This window comes from Raphanus sativus, unplaced genomic scaffold, assembly GCF_000801105.2.
Source record: "Raphanus sativus cultivar WK10039 unplaced genomic scaffold, ASM80110v3 Scaffold0294, whole genome shotgun sequence".
NCBI classification, from domain to species: domain Eukaryota; kingdom Viridiplantae; phylum Streptophyta; class Magnoliopsida; order Brassicales; family Brassicaceae; genus Raphanus; species Raphanus sativus.
Window position 1 is genome coordinate 1 of NW_026615614.1, and position 4,536 is coordinate 4,536.

General features: G+C 34.3%; 2 long non-coding RNA genes across 2 annotated transcripts; both read left to right on the forward strand.

The window, feature by feature from the left end:
• The first annotated feature begins 90 nt into the window (after positions 1-90).
• Positions 91-1,042, forward strand: LOC130501804 (uncharacterized). Its single transcript, XR_008939890.1, has 3 exons — positions 91-500; positions 820-877; positions 1,002-1,042. It is a non-coding gene; the product is annotated as an uncharacterized LOC130501804 (long non-coding RNA).
• A 1,872-nt stretch (positions 1,043-2,914) lies between these two features.
• On the forward strand, positions 2,915-3,927 carry LOC130501805 (uncharacterized). The gene is made up of 3 exons (XR_008939891.1): positions 2,915-3,160; positions 3,321-3,617; positions 3,713-3,927. It is a non-coding gene; the product is annotated as an uncharacterized LOC130501805 (long non-coding RNA).
• The last annotated feature ends 609 nt before the right edge of the window (positions 3,928-4,536 follow it).

Consider the following 4,536-nt stretch of genomic DNA (forward strand, 5'->3'; position numbering starts at 1 on the left):
CACTACAGGAAATATGGGTATTAATAGCATCGTATCATAGCGGTTTTGACATTTCTGCTATTGTATACCAAAACAGGCTTTTATAATAGCGTTTTTAAAATGTAAAGCTATGTTTGTAATCGCGGGAAAATAAAATAATTCAGGCGCGTTAATTTGGTAAGTGGAGGCGCTTTACCATTGCAAATTAAAAAAAATAAATGCTATCTTATCTGAAAAATATATTAAAAATAATTCAGCCACGTTTCTTTTATTTCTGTTTCTTCTCTGTAGTCTGCTTGACTTCCTCAAATTCTCAGATTCATCACCACTCCTTTTGTCACCATCGCTCGTTATCCCACCACCACCAGCTCGTCACCACCATCACCATATCTCTCATCCGCTTCGATGGTTCAGGTCGGCGGGGAAGATGCTTTGATGGTTCAGGTCGCTGGAGATGTCTCGTTCTCTGAGTATGAGCCTCCCTCTTGGCAGAGCCAAAGTTTCTCCGGACTGATTTCAGGGTAAAGATTGAATCTTTGAGTTGCTCTTTAATCTTTGATAGCAATCTCGTGCCGTATTGAACGCGGCGAGTGATGGGTTTATAGAATTATTATCATCGACTAAAGTTGGATCCTTTCATAGAGAGTCTGATTGACATTGGTGGATGCATTTATGTTTAATAGGTCGTTGATTGATGGATTATTGGAAACAACTAATCTGGTTTATCTAACAGTTTGATTGTCGAACATATTCTGTTTCTGATAATTCATTGGGCATTTGTAATGAATTTTTCTTGAATTTGTGAGCCTAATCGTGCGCTTCCCTTACAGGTTTCATAAGGGGTTGTTGGATCATGTAGCTTCTTAGTTATGACCTCTAGCACAACATGAGATCGAAGGTATCTGTTTTATTCTTTTTAGTTTGTCTTTGCTCTATTCTTGATACAAGACTGGCTTAGTTATTTTTTTTGTTCTCCACTATCATTGAATGAAAACTCTCGCTTATCTTCTGTTCTGTCTCAGGGTATCACAGGACACAATTGTTGCTTGAGTAGAAGCCCGTGATTGTAGTTACATTAACTGGAAAACAATGGAAACAGAGAATTAATTGACAAAGGCTATAGAGCCCAAAGTACCCACACATCAGTGCAACTCCAAGGAACAAGTCTGACCATTTTAAAATGTGCTTCCTGTTTAGCTCGTCACTTTCTTCTTTGTGCTTGCTTCTAGTGTTGCTGTATTGGCAGTGCGTTAGTCTCAAAGCAACTTTCCATTAGAGGAAGACCACAAAGACGTGGTTAGTTTTTCTACTCCTTTCTCCTTCCACCTGCACTCATGTCAACTGTTCTTACTGTTGTTAACTTTGTGGGAATATCTCTGTAGAGCCTCGGTTAAGATTTTCTAGACTGGTTGAATTTTGCGGTGTTTTGGAATGCTTGGAGCCTGAGTTCCCAAGAGCATTGGCACGTGTTGAACTTGCTATTTGAGAGGCTTATTCTGGACAAAATCAAATCAACAGGATCTTCAGACTTGAGTTCTTACTATTCTGTTGTCCAGGTATTGGTTCAAATGTATTGGCATGAAGACTGTCCTGAAAAAGAGCCTCCTTGCCATGGGTTCTATGCAGACTTCACTATGGCAACAAGAATAACAATACCAGATTTCATCACCAGTTTATCCGTTCTATTTTGCAATGAGTTCATGTGTTTCATGTATTGATTTTGTGTGTTTTGTATCTTTTTGGAAAAGCATATGTATATTATGATTTACTTGTATTTTATTTGAGTAAATTATATTTATTAATCTTATTGCAATATATACTATAATTTTTTATCATTTCTATTTATAAATTTATGGATATATAATTTTAACAAAGTGACTAGTTAAACTTATTTTTAACCCCTAATCCCTAAATATATTTTAACCCCTAAACCCTAAATATAATCCTAAAATCTAACTATTAAACTTTATACAAAAAAAATTCAATATAAATATACTAATGCAACCCGAATCCATCCAATACCCTAAATCTAATACCCTAAACCCTAAAATTCAAAATAAAATGATATTTTAAATGCTAAATAAAATCTCTTAATAATTTTTATTTAGATTTTAAAGCCAGAATTTAAAATTAAACTTTAAATCTAATTTTTTAAAAATCCATTCAAAATCTTAAATGTAAACCTTAGATCCTCCATCAAACTCTATACCCTAACTCCTATATTCAAACATAAACCATTGATCCACTAAATATAAATTTCCAATATAAATTTTAAAAATTTAACAAACATCAAATCTAAATCTTAATGACAAACTTTTATATACAATTCTAACTCTTATACTGTCAAAACTCTCGACCTCTAAATCATAATGAATTAAATATTAAATCTACACCTAATATCTAATACCTTATACTCCAAACCTAAATTCTACATACAAAATCATAAATCCAATCTTTACAAACTTATAATAAAAACTTCAGATTTAGATTCCATGTATATTCTGAAACTCAAATCACATATTTAATCCTAAATCAAAACCCTAATCCCTAAACCACACATCTCATCTTAATATACATCATAAAACATTAAATCTTAATTTTAAATAAATTATAATTACGTAAATAAATTAATATTTTGAATACAAAATTTAAATTTCAAATATTAAATTATGATATAAAAGTATTTAAATCTTAGATGATTTTTGACAGCTATAAATAAATAAAAAGACAGTTTGTATTATGTTTTTTTGGAACCATTGATTAATTTGAATCAAAGGCCCAAAATCACTCTTGTATCTATCCTCACCCTTTTTTTCTATTGGTTGTTGTTGTTTATGGCATGGATCACCATCTCCACGCTTGATTTGATGATATCGAATCAAACGCTCCAGATTAATTGTTCTTTTATTCTTTTTATTTTATTTTTCTCTGCGATCTACGGAGCCAGAGAAGAGAGAGAGGGAGAGAGAGAGAGAGAGAGAGAGAGAGAGAGATGGAGTTCGTAGAGAAAGGAGAAGAACCGGCGGCGCTCATCACCACCACCGCCATCGTTCGTTACAACCACCAGCATCGCCATCTCTCCCGTCCCCCATTGCTTGTAACCACCACCATCGCTTCTCAGATCCGTCTTCACCAGAGTCGCCACCACCACCGTCACGCTCATCATAACCACAACTGATCAGTTCTCTGTCTCTCATTCCCTCTGTGTTTATTTTATTTTGTTCTTGTTACAGGAAGCTTGTTCTAAGAAATTGCTCAATGATAGGCTGAAGTGAAGTTTATGCTTTATATGATTTGATTTGAAGTTTAAATTCGTTTTTTTTTAATTATGTGTGTTGCAGAAGTCCAAGAGGGATGAGTATGCCAAAACTGTCTCCAAACGTTTGCAAGATATTGTTTAAGCTTGTCTGATTTGTTTGTTTAGAGTGTTTGCTCAAATTACTCAACTTTCTTATGGTTGTTGCTGGACTTGGCATGATCGTTTATGGTATCTACTTGTTTGTCAAGTACAAGAGAGCACCCGATGATAACTCTCTTAAATTCAACGGCGACGGCCAGAGTTACATCTCTTTCGGGAGGCCCATGCTTAGGGCAGTCTCTCTCTCTTCCAATGTCTTTGACAATCTCCCCAAAGTTTGGTATCTTTGTCCCTCCCTACCGAGTTTATTTTTTTTGTCACTTGTTTGTATCTGACTAATCTCTGGTTCTGTTTTTTTATCACCTAATATTGCAGGTTTATCTACTTGTTCATTGGGTGGCTCTGTTTGTTATCTCTGGTGGAAGCTTGATGAAGGTGCTCAGACTTTGAGGAAGGTGGAAGCTTGATGGAGGTGCTCGATGCCATTCAAAGGAGATATCTTGCTGGTGTTTGAAGTGTCGATAGTGGATAATGTTGTATGCACTTGTGTGTGATGATTTGTATGAAAGTGATAATGTGGTGTTATGGGATTTAAATAATTATATTGCTTTTTTGAATTTTTATTTAAATTATTTTTATTTCATATTTTCGAATTAATTATTAAAAAAATCAATTCACTAATTATTATTAATTGATTTCGGATAATTAAAAAACTAATTAATAATACGAAATATTTGCTATCTTTACTACTGAGAAAAATCAAATTATCAGGTTCTAATAACATTTGTTAAACGTTATTATAAATATTAACAATTGCGAACACAAAAACGCTATTGTTATAAACTTAATAATAGCACAACCGAAAACCGCTATTAAAAGGGTCGGACTTTTTATAACGGGCGATGTCAGAGCGTCCAAGGAAACGCTATTAAAAATTAATCATAGCGATTTTCGTCCGCTATTACTACCCACATTTCCTGTAGTGATGCCATATGTCCGAACAGGCTAATCTGGAATCATCTGGATAGAAAGTGGGATATCTTCTTACTCACAACTCCTATGAGATTTATTCAACTTCCTGGTTATTCTCCACTGATTAGTGGTTCCAAATAAAGCTTCTTAGATCGTGGTTCATCCTGGTTTGATAAGAATCATGAAGATATTGCCATATGTCCGAACAGGCTAATCTGGAATCATCT